The sequence below is a fragment of the Bos grunniens genome, chromosome 29 (genome assembly GCF_055505025.1).
Source record: "Bos grunniens cultivar Pamir isolate PY7600 chromosome 29, Bosgru_T2T1.0, whole genome shotgun sequence".
Classification (NCBI taxonomy): Eukaryota; Metazoa; Chordata; class Mammalia; order Artiodactyla; family Bovidae; genus Bos; species Bos grunniens.
Genome location: NC_141193.1, coordinates 25,124,368 through 25,149,743, shown reverse-complemented (window position 1 = coordinate 25,149,743; position 25,376 = coordinate 25,124,368).

Genomic DNA, 25,376 nt, shown 5'->3' with positions numbered 1-25,376 from the left:
TGGTTTGCCCCACTTGGCATTGTAATGCAGCTCTAACCTGTTTCAGTTCAGTTCAGATCAGTCACTCAGTCATGTCCGACTCTTTGTGACCCCATGAACTGCAGCACGCCAGGCCTCCCTGTCCATCATCAACTCCCAGAGTCCATCCAAACCCATGTCCATTGAGTCAGTGATGCCATCCAACCGTTTTATCCTCTGTCGTCCCCTTCTCCTCCTGCCCTCAATCTTTCCCAGCATCAGGGTCTTTTCAAATGAGTCAGCTCTTCGCATCAGGTGGCCAAAGTATTGGAGTTTCAGCTTCAACATCAGTCCTTCCAATGAACACCCAGGACTGATCTCCTTTAGGATGGACTGGTTGGATTTCCTTGCAGTCCAAGGGACTCTCAAGAGTCTTCTCCAACACCACAGTTCAAAGCATCAATTCTTCGGTGCTTAGCTTTCTTTATAGTCCAACTCTCACATCCATACATGACCACTGGAAAAACCATAGCATTAACTAGACGGATCTTTGTTGGCAAAGTAATGTCTCTGCTTTTTAATATGCTATCTAGGTTGGTCCTAACTTTCCTCCCAAGGAGTAAGGGTCTTTTAATTTCATGGCTGCAGTCACCTTCTGCCTGTTTACCTGATTCCTCACCTACTGCTGGATCTCAGCTAATTTCTCCATGACTGTTTCAGATCCCCAGAACACTTCTAACCAACTCTCAAAGCCACCCAGCCCCATCCAATCCCTGCCCCACTTGGACATCTGGGGAGGAAAATCAGACAATGATGAATAAATATTAAGGAGGGTGTGATAAGTTTAGATGTTCCTATAGCAATGCAGGGGGAGTGTCTTGGCGCACTGTCAAAAGTGAGCTGAATGTGTTTGCCAAGTGGAGGCGTTTGGGAGGACTCGGTTACAAATCTGGAGCTCAGAACACAAGGTGAAAAGACAGATAGAGACTTGGAAGCCAAAGCCATTCTGAAGACTATATGGAAGCAATTAGCCAGGGAGATCTTGAGGAAGGAGAGAAGGGGGACTAGACCAAGCCCTGAAGGTCATATTTCAGGATAAAGAAAAAAAAGAGGAGAACTGGGAAGGAGAAAAACACACAGGTCAACAGTCATGTCAAAGATGTTTCTGACACCTCCAATATACTCATAGGGGAAGAGACAGACACACCCAGAGAAGCGTATGTTCTCATAGATGATCTATGGTATTTGTGGTTTGGCTCCCTCCTTCCAGAACAGGTGACAGATGGTGGTTCTGCTTCCTTATTGGAGTAGTTCAGAAACTTTGAAGACAGAAGACAATGACACATCTTCATTCCTCACTGCGTGTTCCACTCTCTCAACTCCAGCCCAGGGCATTCCTGAAGGTCTCTCCTGCCTTGTCTGCTTACAGGAGTCAACCTAGGTGGACCAAATCCCACTGTAACCCATCCTCTGAAGACACTGGTTCCAGAATGCCTCTCTCCTGCTTGACTCCACCTGAACCGTGAGCCCTGGGGTAGCTGATATAGTCCATGATTCATGGTCTGCTCCTGGAGCCTCTAGGAAAAGGACAAAGATTTTTAGCAAAACTTACCTTTCCAGACCCTCCATTAGGACTAAATTTTAATGCTGTCTTGAGATAACTTGTGGGTCGGTATCCCTAAGGACATTCTGGGCTCTTTGTTTGCCTTCTGGGCTTGAGGCCAGACACATCTGGGTTCTTATCCTTCTTTCCTTTCCTTTGTCTATTGACAGGGACATCACTGACCTTAGACATAAGTGGATTTCTCTAACTGTGAAACTACCAAATCAAGGCTCTCCTGATGGGGTTCAATGCAGGGATGCCTAGGAGGGATACCTAACTTTGGAGAGATATGTGGGATGAGAGGACCACCAACACCCGAGAGTCTAGCATCCCAAACTCTGTAGAGTCCAAGTGTTTCAGTCACTCCTTGTGTTGAGGCCATCCAAGTTCAGCTGTCTCACCGACAGCCTCAGTCCCTCCCCCCACCACCCAACATGCTCCCTCCATCCAGACCCTAAGCTTTCTGGCTTGCGCATTTGGGTGGCTCCTTCCGCTATTAAAAAGTAAGTTAGTATGAGGAAGTAGAAGCAAGAAAAGTGAAGTGGCTGGGGGTTAAGCAGGAGGATGGTTTTGAGAAACAAACAAAAACCTAAAAGATCCCACTCATCAAGCCTCAGGACACTGAATGAGTAGTTCTGTCCACAGCCTCGGCTCCCTTAGGCTAACTGTCCAGAGCAGACCCTCCAATCTCCTCCTCTCAAAGACTGCATCTTCCCAAACAGATGAACTCCTTTCACTGAACTCTGTGTCTAGTTACTTTGCTGAGATACAGTCATTCATTCATTAATCTGGTATTTATCAACCACTTACGATGGGCCAGGCTAGATCTGTGTCACAGATATGAACAAACAGACCTTTCCTGTCCTTGTGGCACTCACAGTCCAGCAGGACAAGCTGATGCAATGACCACAACCTCAGCCTCCCATCTCCACTCCACGCCTCTTCCCTAGGTCTCCAAGACCAGAAAATTGAGCAGGGACAGCAAAGGCTGGCAAATTTGTCTATGAGGCTATTGAAAAGAACCTCTTTTGACTGTGAAAGTAACATATTCATTATGAAAAACATGGAAAATATAGAAGAGTATAAATAATAAGAATCACCTATAATGTCACAGTCCAGAGATAATCCCAGCTGAATGTTTTGGTATATTTCCTTCCAATTGTTTGACATGCATATTTTAAGTTTTAAACTATAAATTCACTATAATTTAATGTTCCCATATTGCTGAATATGTAGATTTTTCCCTAATATAAATGATGCTGTAATGAATCACACAGTACTCCACACAAATCTTTACCCACATCTTTGATTATTTTCTTAGGAAAATTTCTTAGAAGTAAGATGATTAAGCCAAAGCAAAGTATTATATTTATGATTCATAAACATCTCTCCAGCATTTAGTAATGCCAAAATTACTCCCCAAACAAACCTTTTTCCTTTTTTGATGACTATGAAGCACAGTAGTTCAGCTGGGAAATAAGCATATAAATTCTTCACTTAAGCCTGATATAAAGATAACATTTCTGTTTAATTAATTTCCTAGAAGATCTACTTCCTGTATTAATAACAACGACAAAAAAAATTTTTTTAATCAATAATAACAAATGTTTTTAGTGTTTGCTATATGCCAGACCCTGTATTGGATACTTTCTCTGTATATATATACAGGGGAAAAAAACAATGAATAAACTGAATTATATAATATTTTATATTTATTGTATATGTATATAAGTGCTTTTGAACTGTGGTGTCAGAGAAGACTCTTGAGAGTCCCTTGGACTGCAATGAGATCCAACCAGTCCAACCTAAAGGAAATCAGTCCTGAATATTCATCGGAAGGACTGATGCTGAAGCTGAAGCTCTGATACTTTTCGCCACCTGATGCGAAGACCTGACTCATTGGAAAAGACCCTGATTCTGGGAAAGACTGAAGGCAGGAGGAGAAGGGGATGACAGGGGATGACATGGTTGGATGGCATCAGTGACTCGATGGACTTGAGTTTGAGCAAGCTCTGGGAGTTGGTGATGGACAGGGAAGCCTGGTTTGCTGCAGTCCATGGGGTCACAAAGAGTCGGACACGACTGAGTGACTGAACTGAACTGAACTAAGTTATTTATATTTATATTATATAATAATTCAGTTTATTTGTTTATTTATTGTTGGGTTTTTTTTTTTTGGCTGCCCCACATAGTTTGTGGGATCTCAGTTCCCTGACCAGGGACTGAAACCATGCCCCTTGCAGTGCAAGCGCAGAGGCCTAACCAGTGGACTGCCAGAGAATTCCCTATATATTTTTTAATTCCTATAGTATCTCTTTTATATAGGCACTATTATTGTCTCCATGAGTAACTTGAGGCTTGACTTAGGTCACGTACCAGGAAACAGAAATGATAAATCTCCCAGAATTCTTTAATTAACATTGGCCAGAAATTATATCTGAAGCCAGAGGCCACAAATTTTAATTTCCCATTTAATGAGGAATCTTGAAAAGAATAAGATGACTGTTGACACAGCTGCTTAGAGACAAAGTTTTCAGCTGGCCTTACATCTTGGATAGATAATTTAAAGACTAGAGAATATTTACATATCATTATCATAAAATTTATGTTAAATCTATGTTAACTTATAGCCTGTCATTATAAAGTTGAGCTTCTAAATTTGTTTGCTAAGAGGCAAAGAACTTCCCTGTAGTATGACAGGTTGGTTTTCATGGTTTCAAGAATTGCTGACTAAAAACATTTACCCCATAAATATTTTTTAAAGAAATTACTTTTATTAAGATGTTTTTTGTATGAAACTGGGTTGTTTACTCAAGATGATAAACTGTGTTTTTCATAAGGTATTGTATTGATCTGTCATAATTAACTCCTTATGACTTCCTTAACTTAATTAAGTAAATTTACTGGTAAAGGTGACTGAACTGCCTTTGATATCTGTTCCCATGGTGCCTACATCAATTTGTTCTTTTATAGCTGTCATCTCAATTTATAATTATGGGTACAATTAAATGAGACTATTTGATTAACTTTCCCCCTACCAGATTAGAAGTTTCCTAAGAGATGAGACCATGCCTGTTTCTGGTCATATCATATCACCAATGTTTAACACAGAGCCTGGCACATAGTAGCTGCTCAATAAATATTTGGCAAATGAATGAATGATTGTCTGATTAGACATGCCATATAGCCACTGAGGGAGAAGAGCTAAAAATGATGAAGAGGGAGAAATAGAAGGACTGGGTTTTGTGGCCACAGTATGAAAAGCCCACTGGTAACAAGTCACTTAAGGGGCTGAAAAAATGGAGGCAATTATACAGTAAAGCAGTTGCTCTCAAACTGTTTCTTAATGTTCTGTAAGTTGCCCTGAACATGGTTTTGTACCACTTAAAATAATCCTAGACTTGTTCTCAATTTTAATTTTCTCAACTTAAATTTTTATTTTCATTTTTTTTTTAACTTTTTGATAACCACTATTCATTATCTATACAAAGACCTAGCATACTGTGGCATGTTAGATAACAAATAGTCGCTAAAAATTTAATGTATCAGTGCTCCATAAAGTTCGTGAATACCAATATGACAGCCTGTTTGAAAAAACAATCTGGGAAAGTGGGTTTCGGATGGCAGGATTTGTTTTTAGGTGGCAGGGGCTGGGAGACCCCACACTAAAGCTTCAAAGCACCTTAGAACTGTGTTGTGGGGGATGTCCAGATAGAATGTTGTCCCAGGAAGGCCTACATCTGACCAGAGAAGAGTCAGCTTTTTTGATGACCATCTTGTCCCACCAGCTTGGGTTAATCTTCTAGTTAATTACCTAGAAATACCTTTTTCCATCCTTTGACTTTGTAATTTTTTTGTAATTGACTTTGTAAATTCAGGACTTGGCATTTTTCCTACTATGTTTAGTCCTTATTGATTCTTGTCCACGGCAGCCTTGTGGGTGCAGATGCTGGCAGTAAGTTCCATAGGTTCTATCCATCCTCTTTGCTGCTGATGCTGCTGCTGCTGCTGCTGCTGCTGCTGCTGCTAAGTCGCTTCAGTTGTGTGTGACTCTGTGCGACCCCATAGACGGCAGCCCACCAGGCTCCCCCATCCCTGGGATTCTCCAGGCAAGAACACTGGAGTGGGTTGCCATTTCCTTCTCCAATGCATGAAAGTGAAAAGTGAAAGTGAAGTCGCTCAGTTGTGTCCAATTGTTAGCGACCCCATGGACTGTGGCCCACCAGGCTCCTCCATCCATGGGATTTTCCAGGCAAGAGTGCTGGAGTGAGTTGCCATTGCCTTCTCCAATCCTCTTTGCTAGTGACTGGATTGTGTCTCTCTTCAAATTCAAATATTAAAGCCCTGACCCCCAATATGATGGTACATGGAAATAGGGCTTTCAGGAGGTAATTAGGGTTCAATGAAGTCATGTGGGTGAGACTCTCTTGATGGAATTAGTGCCCATATAAGAAGAGATATTGCCCTCAGCCTCTCCCTCTATCTTTCTGCCCACCACTGATATAACAGCTAGAAGAGAGCAATCAGAAGGCCAGGTAGAGACCCCTTATCAGAACTTGACCATTCTGGCATTCTGATCTCAGATTTTGAACCCCTACAACTATGAGAAAATAAATGTCTACTCTGTAAGCCACACAGTCTATGGCATTTGGTTACTGTTGCTGCTGCTAAGTCACTTCAGTCGTGTCCGACTCTCTGTGACCCCATAGACAGCAGCCCACCAGGCTCCCCTGTCCCTGGGATTCTCCAGGCAAGAACACTGGAGTGGGTTGCCATTTCCTTCTCCAATGCATGAAAGTGAAAAGTGAAAGTGAAGTCGCTCAGTCGTGTCTGACTCCTAGTGACCCCATGGACTGTGGCCCACCAGGCTCCCCTGTCCATGGGATTTTCCAGGCAAGAGTACTGGAGTGGGGTGCCATTGCCTTCTCCCCACTAACATTTAGCAAATCAATTAAAATCATAGGTTCTGAGGCCAGAATGTTAGAGTTCAAGTCCTAACTCTATCATCTGTTAACCTCCTGACCTTGAACAAGTAATACAACCTACCCGTGCCTGTTTGCACGTCTATAAAACGAAGTGATTATATGAGTTAATATATCTATAGTACCTGGAATGGTATCTAGCACATAATAAGGACACTCGGTAACTGTTACCATTATTACTACTCTGTCCCAGGTACAGTGCTAAGTATTTTGTATATTATATCTTACAGAATTTTTATAACAATCCTGTGAAGTGGGGATTACCATCTCCTACATATAAGAAGCACGCCTGGTCACTCTATTCTTTTACTTGTTTTCTTGTCTTTTATAGCATCTACTACCTTTCCCATGACATTATCTATTAGTTTTCTTGTTTGTTTCTGTCTCCCAAACACCCTGTCACATACCTGCTAGAATGGAAGCTCTTGCAGATAAGGGACCTTGTCTTGTTCACCACAAAATTCTAGTACCTAGTAAGTTCTCAATAAATATTCTTTAATAAATATGCAATTGACTGATTGAATGAAATGAACGAATGAAAATAAACAACTTAGGCACAGAGAGGTGAACTTGCTAGGCCACAGTCACACAGCAAGGAAGTGGCAGAGCCTGGCTTAGACATCAGGTCCAGCTGGTCCTAAAAATCTGTTCTGTCTTTGCTGCAGCAGAGATGAGCACTGTTGGAGGAAGAAGTTGGGAGGGGGGAGTTAGCTAACATTCAGCTCGCTAAATCAGAGCTTCCCCTATCTCTTCCCTCAGGTCCAGTCACACTTCATGGCCAGTAAAGTCCGTGTTCACATCCAGCAGCCTTCAGGACCTGTGACCCAGTTCTACCTTGCCTCTGTAAGAGGCCTGTGTGGGATTTCACAGAGAGAAAGCCTCAAGCTATAGGAATGGGCCCAGCTCAGGAGTGCAGAGGCCTAGGCTAAACCCCAGTTTAGCAAGTACCCAGCGTGAGAACATGCTTTTTTTTTTTTGGCCCATGTCGAGGCTTGTAGGATCTTTATCATTCATCCTTCTCTCTTGGCTAAGATGAGTGACTATTACTTGTCTTGTTTATCAGTGACAGGTTTACTATTGTTCTAGTCCACTGTCTCTGAAAATGAGATTTATTGTGATATTGTCATAGAATTTCTACCATTTAAAAAAATTTATTTATTTATTTATTTAGCCACACCATGCAGCTTCCTGGAACTTAGTTCCCCGACCAGGGATCAAACCAATGCCCTGAGCAGTGAATGCTCACTCAGTTAAGTGAGTCTTAACAGCTGAAATCAGGGAATTCCTGAGAACATGTCTCTTAAACTCTCTTAATCTTTCTTTTTCTTTGTTATCATTTCTGCTAATGGCATCATTTTATTGACACAAGTTGATAAACTCACCAAAAAGGGAGTACTATTTTACTACCAATTAACTGTCAGAAGGCTGCCTTAGCATTGCATGCTAAGTCGCTTCAGTTGGGTCCGACTCTGTGCGACGCCATAGACAGCAGCCCACCAGGCTCCTCTGTCCACAGGATTCTCCAGGCAAGAACACTGGAGTGGGTTGCCATTTCCTTCTCCAATGCATGAAAGTGAAAAGTGAAAGTGAAGTTGCTCAGTCGTGTCTGACTCTTAGTGACCCCATGGACTGTGGCCCACCAGGCTCCTCCGTCCATGGAATTCTCCAGGCAAGAGTACTGGAGTGGGTTGCCATTGCCTTCTCTGTCCTTAGCATTAATTACTCCTAAATTTTAATATACTGAAACTTGGCAGGAATTCTCCAAAATGTAAGTGAAAAATATTATGTTGAATGGCCAACTAATTTAGCTACTCTGGGTACATTTGGGAGTACATTTTGGGGAAGAAATATAAATAATTTTGTCTGATAATTAAACCAAAGCTCAGTTTTAGTTAAAAAAATTTTTTTATTTGTTGTTAAAGTAACTGGCTTATGATATCTTCACTTAACATTTCGTATATTCTATTACAACCTTTGTAAGCAAAACTACGGTATGTTAGCACTCTTGTTGAACTTTAGTTTTTCCCTTGTAAAATGGGGACAATAATCCCTACCCCACAAATATTCGGAGAAATTCACACGGAATAATGTGTGTTGAACACTTGGAAGAGAGTGTAATACATAGTAAGCTTCCCCAAAAAAGTACTTGTATTAGTTTTCTATTGCTGCAGAACATATTACATCTAAACTTAAACAACAGGCATTTCTTATCTCACGGATTCCGAGGGTCAGGAATGCAGAAGTAGCCAGCAGAGATGATTGGAATCAGTCTTGCATGAGGTTGCAGTCAAGCCTGGGGCTGCAGTTATCTCGGGGCTCAAATGGGGCTAAAGAATCCTCTACCAATGTCATTCACATGGTTGTTCACAAGCTTCAGTTCAGTTCAGATCAGTCAGTCAGTCCTGTCCGACTCTTTGCAACCCCATGGACTGTGGCACACCAGGCTTCCCTGTCCATCACCAACTCCCAGAGCTTGCTCAAACTCATGTCCATCGAGTTGGTGATGCCATCCAACTATCTCATCCTCTGTAGTCCTCTTCTCCTCCTGCCTTCAATCTTTCCCAGAATCAGGGTTTTTTCCAATGAGTCAGTTCTAATCAGGTGGCCAAAGTATTGGAACCTCAGCTTCAGCATCAGTCCTTCTAATGAATGTTTAGGACTGATTTCCTTTAGGATTGACTGGTTTGATCTCCTTGCTGTCCAAAGGACTCTCAAGAGTCTTCTTCAGCACCACAGTTCAAAAGCATCAGTTTTTTGGTGCTCAGCCTTCCTTATGGTCCATCTCTCACATCCATAATATTCTAGGTTCCTCCTGTCAGTAGCCTCAAAAACCCCAGTGGCAGTCTTTTGGACTCTGTGGGAGAGGGAGAGGGTGGGATGATTTGGGAGAATGGCATTGAAACATGTATAATATCATATATGAAACGAGTCGCCAGTCCAGGTTCGATGCACGATACTGGATGCTTGGGGCTGGTGCACTGGGACAACCTAGAGGGATGATACGGAGGAGGGTTCAGGATGGGGAACACGTGTATACCTGTGGCGGATTCATGTTGATATATGGCAAAACCAACACAATATTGTAAAGTTAAAAAAAAAACAAAACCCAGGGGTTGGGCTTCCCTGGTGGCTCAATGATAAAGAATCTGCCTGCCAATGCAGGAGACATGGGTTCGATCACTGATCCAGGAAAATTCCACATGCTGCAGATCAACTAAACCAGTGCACAATAAACTACTGAGAACATTTTGGAACCTGGGAGCCGAAATTACCAAGCCCACATGCCACAGCTACTGAAACCGGTTCACCCCAGAGCCTATGCTCCAAAACAAGAAAAGCCACGGCAATAAGAAGCGTGTGCACCACAGCTAGTGAGTAGCCTGGCTGTCTACAACTAGAGAAAAGCCGGCACAGCAATGGAGACCTAGGACAACCAAAAACAAATAAATAAATAAAATTATTTAAAAACAAGAAACAACCCTGGAGCTCACATGATCGCAAGCTCCTTGTGAAACCAGAAAAGGGATGACTCAGACTGTCTTAATTGAAATAAAGTACCCAGGTGAGGAGAGGCTCCAGGCCCTGCCCTGGGCTGGCCTCCCTCACCCCAGTTTGTATTAGTCATCTTATCTTCTGGCTGCCCAAGAAGTGACCAATGGGCAGAGTCCCTCCACAGTAGCCTCTTGAGTATGGAGATTGTGGGCGCTTCTCTAGCTCACCCCAAGGTCGGCCAGGCATCCTAGGAGGCAGAGGTTTTCCATGTGTTCTGGACAGACCTTCCCAGCTTGCTGCTGCCTCTTGGCTCACGCGTTCCCCAGGGACTAGACCATTTTTCTTTTCCTATCTCGTCTTTGGACACATTGCCTTCTATCTCTTAGCCGGACTTTGACATTCTTTGTCCCTTCAGATTTCTTGTGTTATTGTTTAGTCACTAAGCCCTGTCTGACCGTTTTTGCAACTTCCATGGACTAGTGCACCAGGCTTCTCTGTCCATGAGATTTCCCAGGTAAGAATAATGGAGTGGGTTGGCATTTCCTTCTCCAGGGTATCTCCCCAAATTTCTACTTTATTGGTAAAGTATTGGTAAAGGCTATACCAACATAAGGTTTAAAAAACGAACAAGTAAAACTGATACAGTGGGTAGTAAATTTCCTTCTCATCCCAGACCCCCTGCCCATCCCAGATCCCACTGTGGATGGTTTCTTGGATGTCCTTTCAGAAATGTTTTATGAACTTATAAATACATCTCATTCCCTCTCTGTTACATACAAACTGGAAAAAATCTGTATAATGGTGTGCACATTGCTTTGTTCACTTGGCAAAATACCTTGGATTTTTAAAACTTATCAACATATAGATCTACAGCATTCTTTAAATGATTCCATAGTATTACATTATCTGAATATGTTATCATTTATTAATGCTGTTCCTTTCCATGAATGTTTAGGCAGTTTGTTTGCCTTGGTTTTAGCTAATACAAAAATGAACATCTTCATATGTTTCCACCTACATGTGAAAGCAGATCTGTCTGATAGATCCCTAAAAGTTAAATCACTGGTTAAAGGCTACATGTCCTTAGTCACTCAAAGAGTAGTTGTGTCCTCCTCTTTGCGATCCCATGGACTGCAGCCCACCAAGCTCCTTGGTCCGTGGATTCACCAGGCAAGAATACCGGAGTGGGTTACATGCCCTCCTCCAGGGGATCTTCCCAGCCCAGGGATTGAACCCGGGTCTCCAGCATTACAGGAGGATTTTTTACTGACTGAGCCACCAGGGAGGCCTATGAATTTTTAAAGACATGTAAAGGTTACATGCATTTTTAAATTTTATATTAATCCAAAGACGATATGCTAGACTCCACTCACATACTATTTCCTCATCCCTTCATGAAACTGAGTTTTTAGTCCTTCTGATATTTTTATTTTTGCCAATTTGAGAGTTGGAAAATACCTCATTTTATTTCAGGCTTATTCATTTAATTATGAATGGGATTGAGCTTCGGTTCATGTTTATTAGTCATGAATAAGCTGCTCTTTTTCTGTGAGCTGTGTGCTCTTTTGTGATTTGATTTAAAATTCTAGTCTTGATGGACAGCAGTCCCAAAGCCTTTTCCCAGGCCTGCTCTGCAGACACCCCCAGCTGCCCCAGCCCGTCCTACTCAGTCCTCTACTGCCGCCTAGCGACAGGGGTTGGCTTTACCACCCACCCCCACCGCTCTAATTGCCTATTCCTTACTGGGGCCAATGGCAACCCACTCCAGTGTTCTTGCCTGGAGAATCCCAGAGATGGGGAAGCCTGGTGGCTGCCTTCTATGGGGTCACACAGAGTCGGACACGACTGAAGTAACTTAGCAGCAGCCACAGCACTGGGGCCAGCTCCCTGTGCTGGAATAAGACTCTTGGTTCCTAGGTACCTCTTTAAGTACATTAAAATGCAAGGTCTCCATTTAATATGAATATCAGATAAATGACAAAGAACTTTTTAGCTGGTTCATACTTGTACTAAAAAATTACTCCTGGTTTATCTGAAATTAAAATATAACTAGATGTTGCATAATTTATCCTGCAATCCGATTCCAGAACTTTGAAAAATTTGAGTTCCCAGCCTCACCACGCCTTACCTCCCTTATTCTCAGACAGTTCTACTGTATCACATTCCACCCCAGGGGTTTTCAAGACGGTGGTTGCAGGTGATATGTGAATTACCGTGGCTCTGGATTTAGAATCCTAGCTCCAGCCCCTTACAAGATGTGAAATCTCATCAAAGTAACATCCACTCTGGTGCCTCTCTTTCCTCATCAGAAGAATGTTTCCCTCATTGTGCTGTTTTGATGACTAATAACATTAAAGCTACAATTTGTTGGGCACTAAACACTTTACATGTGTTGATTTCTATTTTCCAGGCAAGAACACTGGAGTGGGTAGCCATTCCCTTCTTCAGGGGATCTTCCTGACTCAGGGATTGAACCCAAGTCTCCTGCATTGCAGGCAGAATCTTTACCATCTGAGCCACTACAGAAGCCCCCTATGATCATTATTAGAGTAAAAAAGACAGAAATTAGGGGACTTCTCTGGTGGTCCAGTTGCTAAGGTTTCCAGCTCCCAATGCACGGGGTCTGGATTGGATCCCTGGTCAGGGAATTAGATCTCACGAGTGGAAGCCAAGAGGTCACATGCTGCAGCTGAAATTTCCATATGCTGCAATGACAATTAAAGCTCCAGTATGGTGAAGTTAAGACATGGTACAGCCAAATAAACAAATACCTTTTGTTTCTGTTCAGTCTCTCAGTCATGTCCGTGACTCTTTGAGACCCCATGGACTGCGACACACCAGGCTTCCCTGTTCTTCATCATCTCCCAGAGCTAGATCAAACTCATGTCCATTGAGTTAGTGATGACATCCAACCATCTCATTCTCTGTAGTCCCCTTCTCCTACCTTCTATCTTTCCCAGAATCAGGGTCTTTTCCAATGAGTTGACTCTTCGCATCAGGTGGCCAAAGTATTGGAGTTTCAGCTTCACCATCAGTCCTTCCAATGAATATTCAGGACTGATTTCCTTTAGGATGGACTGGTTTGATCTCCTTGCAGTCCAAGGGACTTGCAAGAGTCTTCTCCACCATAACAGTGGAAAAGCATCAGTTCTTCAGTGCTTAACCTTCTTTATGGTTCAATTCTTGCATCTATACATGACTACTGAAAAAACCAAAGCTTTGACTATAAAGTAATGTCTCTGCTTTTAAATATACTGTCTAGGTTTGTCATAGCTTTTTTTCTAAGCAGCAAACGTCTTGTAATTTCAAGGCTGCAGTCACCATCTGCAGTGATTTTGGAGCCCATGAAAATAAAGTTTGTCACTATTTCGTTTCCCCATCTATTTGCCATGAAGTGATGGGAACAAGTGCCATGATCTTAGTTTTCTGAATGTTGAGTTTTAAGCCAGCTTTTTTCACTCTCCTCTTTAATCTTTAAGAGGCTCTTTAGTTCCTCTTCACTTTCTGCCATAAGGGTGGCATCATCCGTGTATCTGAGGTTTGATATTTCTCCTGGCAATCTTAATTCCATGTTGTGCTTCTTCCAACTCAGCGTTTCTCATGATGTACTCTGCATATAAGTTAAATAAGCAGGGTGACAATACACAGCCTTAACGTACTCCTTTCCTAATTTTGAACCAGTCTGTTGTTCCATGTCTGGTTCTAACTATTGCTTCTTGACCTGCATACCAGTTTCTTAAGAGGCAGGTAAGGTGGTCTGGTATTCCCATCTCTTTAAGAGTTTTCCAGTTTGTTATGCTCCACACAGTCAAAGGCTTTAGCACAGTCAATGAAGCAGATTTTTTTTGGAATTCTCTTGCTTTATCAATGATCGGACGGATGTTGGCAATTTGATATCTGGTTTCTCTGCCTTTTCTAAATCCAGCTTGAACATCTGGAAATTCTCTGTTCATGTACTGTTGAAGCCTAGCTTGGAGAATTTTGAGCATTACTTTGCTAGCATGTGAAATGAGTGCAATTGTAGGGTAATTTGAACATTCTTCGGCATTGCCCTTCTTTGAGATTGGAATGAAACTGACCTTTTCCAGTCCTGTAGCCACTGCTGAGTTTTCCAAATTTGCTGGCATATTGAGTGCAGCACTTTAACAGCATCATCTTTTAGGACTTGAAATAGCTCAGCTGGAATCCCATCATCTCCACTAGCTTTGTTCATAGTGATGCTTCCTAAGGCCCACTTGACTTCCTACTCCAGGATGTTTGGCTCTAGGTGAGTGATCACACCATCATGGTTATCCTAGTCATTAAGATCTTTTTTTGTATAGTTCTTCTGTGTATTCTTGCCACCTCTTCTTAATATCTTTTGCTTCTGTTAGGTCATACCATTTCTGTCCTTTAATGTGCCCATCTTTGCATGAAATGTTCCCTTGGTATCTCTGGTTTTCTTGAAGAGATCTCTAGTCGTTCCCATTCTATTGCTTTCCTCTATTTCTTTGCATTGTTCACTTAGGAAGGCTTTCATATCTCTCCTTGCTATTCTTTGGAACTCTGAATTCAGATGGCTATACCTTTCCTTTTCTCCTTTGCCTTTCACTTCTTTTCACAAGTACTTTTAAAAAGACAGAAATTATAAAGATACTATTTAGATGTTTAAAAGTTAAATACTAGGGAGGCATCCAGAAGGATAGAGTATGGTTGCTTGGCAGGGGAGGGTGCACTCTGAAGAGTATGGGGAGGAGTGGATAAAAAACTATTCTTACTAAAAATAATCTTAGTATTTAATATTTACTAATTTTACGATAAAATTTAAAACCAAATGCATGCAGGCATTGTACTCAGTTACATCCAATTCTCCGTGACCCCATGGACTATAGCCAGCCATGGGATCTTCTGTCTACGGGATTTCCCAGGCATGAATACTGAGTGGGTCGCCATTTCCTTCTCCAGGGATCTTCTGACCCAGGGATCGAACTTGCGTCTCCTGCATCGCCAAGTGGATTCTTTACCACTGAACTGCCTAGGAAACCCTCTTTCCCTACTCTTATTCTAAAGGCCTGCACCAAGAGATGTTAGGGCCTAATTTCAGGGCCACATTATGGCTTTCATGGGCTCTAGGCACCTTTGCCTTCATGGTTCCCTTCCTGCACTAAAAATGTTTTTTAATTATATTTTATGACTTCACTGATAGCAAAAATGGATGCATGCTAAGTGGCTTCAGTCGTGTCTGACTCTGGGCAAGCTAAGATGGATACACAAATATTATGTATTGTATTCTTCTGTTCAGTGGCCATGGCAAAATACATGGCCTTTCTTCCAAGTAGGCATGGAGAGAGAACTCTTTGGTATCTCAATCTCTACTTTTAAGGACACCAGTCCTATGGGATTAGGATTGCACTCTCACGACTTCATTTAACCTTAATTACCTCCTTAAAGGCCCTATCACCAAATACAATCATATTGGAGATTTGGGATGAGTTTGGTGGGGGAGGACACAATTCAGTCCAGAACATTTATTTTAAAAAATATGTATTTATTTGGCTGCATGCGGTTTTAGTTGCTGCACTCAGAATCTTGTAGTTGCAGCATGTGGAATCTACTTCCCTGAATGCATGCTACTCAGTCGTGTGTGACTCTTTGTGTCCCCATGGACTGGAACCCACCAGGCTCCTCTGTCCATGGAATTTTCCAGGCAAGAATATTGGCATGGGTTGCCATGCCTTCCTCCAGGGGATCTTCCTGACCCAGGGATTAAACCCAGGTCTCCCGTGTCTCCTTTGTCTCCTGCGTTGCAGGCATATACTTTATCACTGAGCCACCTAGAAAGCCTGATCAGGAAACAAACCTGTGCCCCCTGCATTAGGAACTTGAAGTCAGCCACTGGACTACCAGGGAAGCTCCCATAACATTTATTAAAGCACCTTCTTTAACCTAAATTTTTTTTTTTTAATTTTGATTTTAGAAGAAATTAAGATATTTTTGGAGAAAGCAATGGCAACCCACTCCAGTACTCTTGCCTGGAAAATCCCATGGACTGAGGAGCCTGATAGGCTGCAGTCCATGGGGTCGCTAGGAGTCGGACACGACTGAGTGACTTCACTTTCACTTTTCACTTTCATGCATTGGAGAAGGAAATGGCAACCCACTCCAGTGTTCTTGCCTGGAGAATCCCAGGGACGGGGGAGCCTGATGGGCTGCCGTCTATGGGGTCACAGAGAGTCGGACACGACTGAAGTGACTTAGCAGCAGCAAGATGTTTTTATGTGCTCATGAAAAGACTATGGGCCCTAGGCATTGTACTCAGTCCAAGGAATACAGACTCCTGCTTGACTGGTTTAAGCCTTTTAATTTAATGACTTGGAAAACAAAGGTGAGATTGTGCTGACTGGGTTGTGGCACTCAGTAAAGCTGATAGTAGGGTCACACCCAGATGGAATCTCTGTTAACACTATAGGAGAGTGAGTGGAATGGATGCCAACAAAATAATCAAAAATATCCATTGCAGATGTGAACAATTTACAGAAGAAAAAGAAAAATGAATGGTTGATTAGCATATGAAAAGACTCCAGCTAGTAATGGAAGATAGGAAAAATAAGACAACAATGAAATATTTTTAACCCATCAAATTGGCAAAAATTTAAGTTTAATACTATTCAGATCTGATGTATAGAGAAAACAGTGCTTCAATATATTATTGATGGGAATCTAAATTGGTGCCCGCGTAGTAAGTCCCTTCTTCAGTCATCCAATTCTTTGTAACCCTATGGGCTGTAACCTGCCAGGCTCCTCTTTCCCTGGGATTCTCCAAGCAGGAATACTAGCATTGCCATCCTCTCCTCCAGGGGATCTTCCCTACCCAGAGATTGAACCTGCATCTCCTGTGTCTCCTGAATTGCAGGCAGATTCTTTACCACTGAGCTACTGAGGAACCCCATCTAAATTGGTAGGTAAAATTAAATAGTAGGGAGAACAATTAAATAGTGGCTATCAAACTTTTTATTGTGCATACACTTCATCCCAGCAATCCAGTTTCTAGGTATCTAAATATCTAACACAGGAAAACATGAGGAATATTTATTTACACATTAAAGCACATATGAGGATACTCACTGCAGAACTCTTTGTGATAGTAAAAATTTGTTAAAAGCCTTACAGTTCATTGCTGCTGCTGCTGCTTAGTCACTTCAGTCGTGCCCAACTCTGCGTGACTTTAAGGATTGTAGCCCGCCGGGCTCCTCTGTCCATGGGATTCTCTAGGCAACAGTACTAAAGTGGGTTGCCTTGCCCTCCTCCAAGGGATCTTCCAGACGCAGGGATCTGGAAGAATCCAGGAGAAACCTCGATCTCCTGCATTGCAGGCTGAGCCACCAGGGAAGCCCCTACATTTCATTAAGTTTGGTTAAATAAACTCTACAAAATACATACTATGAAATATGATTTTTTACTATAAACAATTAAAAGATAAATATGTACTGTTACAGAGAAAAGCTCCAAATGGCGTCATTTGTGCCCAGGACACCAAATGTAGATTTAATACCTAAACTAACTGTAGTTTTGACTTTTACCAGAAATGAAATCTTAACTAGTCTTTGGAATTTTCTGGTCGGCACACAAAGGTGACCTGTCACCTTTCCCTCGTCATTCCCATCCTCCTCCCGGAAGAAGAGGTAGTTTGCTTGATAAAGACCTTGCCCATTCCCCACCTCCCAAAAGTAGACATCCTGGCCTTAAATTTTTTTTTTCTTTTGCTAAGCACTGCTTTTAATAAAGCTAGTGGATGCGATGAAATTCCAGCACAACTATTTAAATCCCTAAAGGAGGATGCCATCAAGGTTTTGCATTCATTATGTCAGCAAATCTGGAAGACACAGCAGTGGTCACAGGACTGGAAAAGGTCAATTCTCATCCCAGTTCCCAAGAAGGGTAGTACCAAAGAATGTGCTAACCTCTGGATAGTCGCATTCGTCTCCCATGCTAGTAAGGTCATGCTTAAAGATCTTGCATGATAGGCTTCAGCATCATGCGAACCAAGAACTTCCAGATGTCCAAGCTGGGCTTAGAAAAGGAAGAGGAGCTAGAGATAAAATTGCCAACCTTCACTGGGTTATAGAGAAAGCAAGGGAATTTCAGGAAAACATCTGCTTCTGTTTCATCAACTACGTTAAAACTTTTGTGTGGATCATAACAAACTGTGGAAAGCTCTTAGAGAGAAGGGAATACCAAAGCATCTTACCTGTCTATTTTGGAGGGCTCCAAAATCGCTGCAGATGGTGACTGCAACCATGAAATTAAAAGACACTTGCTCCTCGGAAGAAAAGCTATGACCAACCTAGACGGCATATTAAAAAGCAGAGACATTACTTTGCCAACAAAGGTCTGTCTAGTCAAAGCTATGGTTTTTCCAGTAGTCATGTATGGATGTGAGAGCTGGACTATAAAGAAAGCTGAGGGCTGAAGAACTGATGCTTTCAACTGTGGTATTGGAGAAGATTCTTGAAGTCGACTGGGTGACTGAACGACAACATAGCTCCCTTGCCCCACCTTTCTTCCTATAAGAACTTTGCAGTTTGTGACGACCCTGCTTAGAGCACCCATCTATTCATAAGATAGGATTCTGCCTGATGGACTAATTATTGATTAAAGCTAACTAGATCTTCAAACGGAGAAGGTGATGGCACCCCACTCCAGTACTGGAAAATTACATGGACAGAGAAGCCTGGTAGGCTGCAGTCCATGGGGTCGATAAGAGTTACAACTGAGCGACTTCACTTTCACTTTTCACTTGCATGCATTGGAGAAGGAAATGGCAACCCACTCCAGTGTTCTTGCCTGGAGAATCCCAGGGACAGAGGAGCCTGGTGGGCTGCCGTCTATGGGGTCACACAGAGTCGGACACGACTGAAGTGACTTAGCAGCAGCAGCAGATCTTCAAACTTACTTGGTTAAATTTTTTAACAATACTGGTATGAAAAGAGCTCTACAATGTATTTTAAACTGAAAAAAAAAATTTATATATATACATTCATACAAAGGATGATCTTATTTCTGTAAATATATCAAATCATGTTTCCAAATATACCTGTTCTAGATCTGTATTGATATGAAAATATTATATATTCTATGTAGATATCTATTTTGTACCCTAAATATGTGCATTACCCATATATTTTACCTTGGATATAATTGTGAATATAAAAACATATCAAAAAATCTCAAGCAACATGACTCTTCAGGTAAGGGGGAGGGGAAATTGAGTAGGGCAGATGTGGGCTTTTATATTATTTGAAATTTTTTCACATCAAGCATTGGATTCAAATACTATGCAAACAGGAGGTGGGTGGGGAAACAATGTTGGAAGGGATAGCTAGGGAGTTTGGAATGGACCTGTACACACTGCTATATTTGAAATGGATAATCAATAAGGACCTACACATAGCTTATGGAACTCTGTTCAATGTTATGTGGTAGCCTGGATGGGGGACGGAGTTTGGGGTGAATGGATACATGTGTATGTATGGCTGAGTCCCTTCTCTGTACATCTGAAACTATCACAACATTGTTAATCGGCTATACCCCAATACAAAAAAAAAAAGGTACAAATAAAAATCAACTTAAAATTTTTTTTAAACCCCAATACTGTGCAATACATGCATTTAAAAAAAAAAAGTAAAACAGTAACTGGCCTAAGGACATGTAGCCCTTCCAAGGCAGGGCTAAGATGACAGCCTAGACCTGCAACTGGCAAAGACAGTTCATTCCATTATTCCCTGTTCACACAATCTGATTTCCCTTCTCCCAATAGTCGCCACCCTCCTTGCACATCACCAAATGTCTTCAAATCCCAAAGTCATTTGTTCTTCCTCCCACCCCATTAGCCCCCGGTCACTGTCCTCCCCAGGTCACACTGCTGAAACTGCTTAGTGAAGCCCTGCCGTCAGGTTGGGTTTCTTTAATCACTAGAGGAACTCTGAGTGCTGAGACAGCTAAACACAGAGGCCTGCCCCGCTCAGGCCTCTGTCTCTCATGAATGGCAATACACGCACAGCTGCAATCATGCAGTGCTCCAGAGGGGCCACTCCAGACAAAGGCTCCTGAAAGAGTTACCTCCTGTTTGTAACATGACTCTCTGGAAAGGGGTTCATAAGGCTTTCCTCGAAGGCCATCTGAGGATCAAAGACATTCCTGTGTTTGAGTGCACATTATAAAGTGGAGATTGCTACAAAACTATTGGCTATTTTAATGTTTTGTAAAAATATGAAAAAAAAAAAGAAGATGGTGTATTTTTGAAAAGTGGTACATGTATAAGGAAAAATAGTCAAATGCTACCAAACAGAATGAGCTGGAAAGAAAACCTTCCTTCCATCCTCCCACCAGTGACTGACTTTTCCAGAGAAGCAATCGTCTTCTTTCTTTTTTTTTAATATTTATTTATTTCTTTTGACTGTGCCGGGTCGTACTTGCACCATGTGGAAAGTGGGATCTAGTTCCCTGACCAGGGATTGAACCTGGGCTCCCTGCACTGGGAGCATGGAGTCTTAGGCACTGGACCCAGGGGAGCTGCAAAGTAATCATTTCTAACTCATCTTCTTGACCCCCATTCCTTCAGAGATAATCTTTATATATACAAGCATGCTGCTGCTCCTGCTGCTAAGTCACTTCAGTCGTGTCTGACTCTGTGTGACCCCATAGACGGCAGCCCACCAGGCTCGTCTATCCACAGGATTCTCTAGGCAAGAATATACTGGAGTGGGTTGCCATTTCCTTCTCCATATACAAGCATATGTGTGTATAATATCTATATTCACTATTTTTTTAACCCCAGCAGGGGCACACATTGCTCTAAATCTTGCTCTTTTCACCTAACACTTAGCTCAGAGTTCATTCCCTCTGTGTACATATATATCTGTCTTACTCTTTGTAAGGGCTGCATAGTTTTCCACTTGAAGGCTATACCAAAATGTGTTTAATTAGTCTCCTACTGATGGACATTCAGATTGCTTTTCAAACCATGATACAATGAGTAATGTCATTCAAGTGTCTTTGCACACACATGTGAATATTCTGGTAGAATGTTTTCCTAGAAAGGTAATTTTTGTGTCCGAGTAGTTGCATTTGAGATTTTTGACTGATGGGACTAGGATATTGTAGTAGAGCACGAACTGGAGCCAAGTGCTGGCTTATCCTCTTACTAGATGGATGAACCTGGACAAAGCCCTTAACCACCCCATCTCTAAAACCACAGTTTCTCCAGCTCTATATAGGACCTCCCCCATAGGGTTGCTGTGAAAATTCAATGAGTTAATATACGAAAAAAAAAACTGCTTAGAAGAGCACCTGGCGCATAAAAAATAGCACTAGCCTTCATTATAATTCTTTGTCATATTGCCTTCAAAGAGGTTAAAGTAACATGTTCCCACCATAGTGTCTTATTTCCCTAGCCCTCAAAGAATCCACCTGCAATGCAGGAGACCCCGGTTCGATTCCTAGGTCGGGAAGATCCACTGGCAAAGGGATAGGCTACCCACTCCAGTATTCTTGGGCTTTCCTTGTGGTTCAGCTGGTAAAGAATCCGCCCGAAATGCGGGAAACCTGGGTTTGATCCCTGAGTTGGGAAGGTCCCCTGGAGAAGGGAAAGGCTACCCACTCCAGTATTCTGGCTTGGAGAATTTCATGGACTGTAAGTCCAGAGTTGGGCATGACTGAGTGACTTTCACTCACCAACACTGCTCCTTTTTAAACTTCTGAATTTGTTCAATCTGATGGGTGAAAAGGGGATCTCACTGTGATTTTAATTTTTCATTTATTTTTTGTCCATGTAAAAAACTGAAGTATAGTATGTTGTATTCATGTGTATAGCAAAATGATTCATATATATATTAACATATTTTTCCCATAAAAATAGGTTATTACAAGATATTGATGATAGTTCCTTGTGCTACGTAGTTGGTCTTTGATGTTTACCTATTTTATACATAGCGGTATATATTAATCCCAGATTCCTAATTTATCCCCCACATTTTCTTTGTTTTCTATGTCTGTGAGTCTACTTCTGTAAGTTCATTAGTATCCATTTCTCTCTTTTTTTTTTTTAAGATTTCATAATTAAGTGATGGCTTCCCAGGCTCAGCTGTAAAGAATCTGCCTGCAATGCAGGAGATGCAGATTCAATCTCTGGGTCAGGAAGAGCCTCTAAAGAAGGCAATGGCAACCTATTCCAGTATTCTTGCCTGTGAAATCCCACTGTGGTGAGGTACACAGTCCATGAGGTCACAAAAAGAGTCAGACATGACCTAGTGACTAAACAATAATATAAATGATATCACATTGATTTAAATTTTCATATGAAAATTCAATTATGAATTCAGTGACCTTCTGAGTCTTATTCATACAGAGCTTCCTCACAGCATTTGACATTTGAAGCCTAGACCGACTAGATTGTCCTCTCTTCCCAGGCAAGTTTCTCTAGGGCCTCCTGGAATGCTGCACTCTACTCCTGTGGTCCTCCTCCTGCCTCTCTGATTGATCTTTTTCTAAATTAATTAATTATTATTTGGCTTCACCTGGTCTTAGTTGCAGCATGCGGGATCTAGTTCTCTGACCAGGAATCTAACCCAGACCCCTGCATTGGGATTTTGGAGTCTTAGCCACTGAACCACCAGGGAAGTCTTCTGATTGGCCTTTTACTGGCTCCTCTTACTCCTTCTCTCCTGGATTGGCTCTCAAGACCTTCTCAACATGGGTTTACCTATTTATCTGACTTTGTGTGTATTAGTTGATCAGTTGTGTCCAACTCTTTGCCACCCCATGGACTGTAGCCCACCAGGCTCCTCCATTCATGGAATTCTCCAGGCAAGAATACTGGAGTGGGTTGCCATTTCCTACTCCAGGGGGTCTTCCTACCCCTCAGAGTCAAGCAGGGTCACCTTATATTCTTCTAAATACATCTCCCCTACTTGTTCCCTGAATGCTTTCATATGCTTTCCTGCCCCTCTGCCTTTGCTCATGTTTTGGCTGGAACTACATCGCCTCTAGAGTTGCCAGATAAAATACAGGACACCCAGTGAAATTTGAATTTCAGATAAACAACAAATTGCTTTTGGTGTTTCAGATAAACATTTTATTTGTTAAATCTGGCAACCCTACCCCCAGTACCTTGTGCCCCTAATGCAGTAATACTTTGTCTGACTAGATCATTGTATCTAGTGTTCACACAAGGACGAGAGCCCCTGCCTGGCAAGCTCTGGGCCTTTTCTCTCTGCACTGTACATAAGGCTGAGCACACAATGGTTTCTTAGGAGATACTTGCTGAATTCAGTGATATAAATTTTCTTTGGGTACAAGAAAACTTCCTTCCCTCTTATTCCTTACCTCATTCCCACATCCAGTAGTTATTTTTAGTGGTTTTTGAGTAACCATATATTATCTAATCCAAGCTCTCTTATGAAATTATCCTTAATTTCACATGTATTGGGTTGGCTAAAAAGTTCATTTAGATTTTTACATAAAAGGTTCATGGATTTACTGAAATATAAACAAGTGTAGTGACTTCCTTGATGATCCAATGGCTAAGACTTTGCACTCCCAAAGCAGGGGGCTCAGGTCAGGAAACTGGATTCTGTGTGCTGCAACGAAGACCTGGCACAGCCTAATTAATTAATTAAATAATTAAAAAAATAAAGAGGCAGTCTAGTACGGTGGCCAGTCTCTCACAGATTTAAATCTTGGCTCTCCCATTGACCAGTCATACAGTATTAGCTCGGTTATTTCATCTCTTTGAACCTCAGTTTTTTCATCTCTAAAATAGGATCAAGTACCTTGCCACAGGCACTGATGATTAAATCAAATATTATCATATTGAGTATTGAGGGCTTTCAATAATTTGCCCAAAATGTGATTTTTTAAAATGGTAGATCTCTTTTCAAATTGTGGTAAATTGACATAAAACATTATATAAATTTCAGGTGTACAACATAATAATTCAATACTTGTATATATTGTGAAATGATTAGCACTTAAGTCTAGTTGGCATCCATTGCCATCAGTCAGTTCAGTTCAGTTCAGTTGCTCAGTCGTGTCCGACTCTTTGCGACCCCGTGAACTGCAGCATGCCAGGCCTCCCTGTCCATCACCAACTCCCAGAGTTCACTCAGACTCACGTCCATCGAGTCAGTGATGCCATCCAGCCATCTCATCCTCTGTCGTCCCCTTTTCCTCCTGCCCCCAATCCCTCCCAGCATCAGAGTCTTTTCCAATGAGTCAGCTCTTCGCATGAGGTGGCCAAAGTACTGGAGTTTCAGCTTTAGCATCACTCCTTCCAAAGAAATCCCAGGGTTGATCTCCTTTAGAACGGACTGGTTGGATCTCCTTGCAGTCCAAGGGACTCTCAAGAGTCTTCTCCAACACCACAGTTCAAAAGTATCAATTCTTCAAATAAAATTCTTTTCTAGTCCCATTATTCAGTTCAGTTTAGTTCAGTCGCTCAGTTGTGTCCGACTCTTTGCAACCCCGTGGACTGCAGCACGCCAGGCCTCCTTGGCCACCACCAACTCCTGGAGCTTGCTCAAACTCATGTCCATCGAGTTGGTGATGCCATCCAACCATCTCATCCTCTGTCATCCCCTTCTCCTCCTGCTTTCAATCTTTCCCAGCATCAGGGTCTTTTCCAATGAGTCAGTTCTTCCCATAAGGTGGCCAAAGTATTGGATTTTCAGCCTCAGCATCAGTCCTTCCAATGAATATTCAGGACTGATTTCCTTTAGGATGGACTGGTTGGATTTCTTTGCTGTCCAAGGGACTCTCAAGAGTCTTCTCATTCCCATTATAGATTGTTGCTTATTTCTGTCAACAACAATGAAATTGGGGGGGGGCACACAATACATCCCATTATAGCCAGGTACAGTCCTTACGTGAATTATTTTACAACAATCCTATCATTATTACTTTACTATCATAGATTAAACTGAGGTACAGAGAGAGATTAAGCACTTGCCTCATACAATACCTAGGAATCAACAAAACTGGCCCTTGAACCCTGATATCCATCACCATCAGCTTATGGAGTGCTGAAACGAGTTGGAGCTGGCCCAGCAAATGTTAGAGGTCACATACCAGGCAGATGGGATTATAGAGAAGGGGCCTGGAATAGAAGAGAGCTTGGTTCTTCTAACAAAATGAATCTATCTGATGACGTTAAAGATGAGGGTGCAGGTAGATCATAGCAGTCCTTTCAAGCCATGGTAGGATTAAGATTTTGTCCTTTATCCTAAGAACAATGGGAAACCATTGAAGGATGACTCTGCCTACTGGATAGAGAACCACTAGGAGAAAATTTTAAAATCTATGTTTTA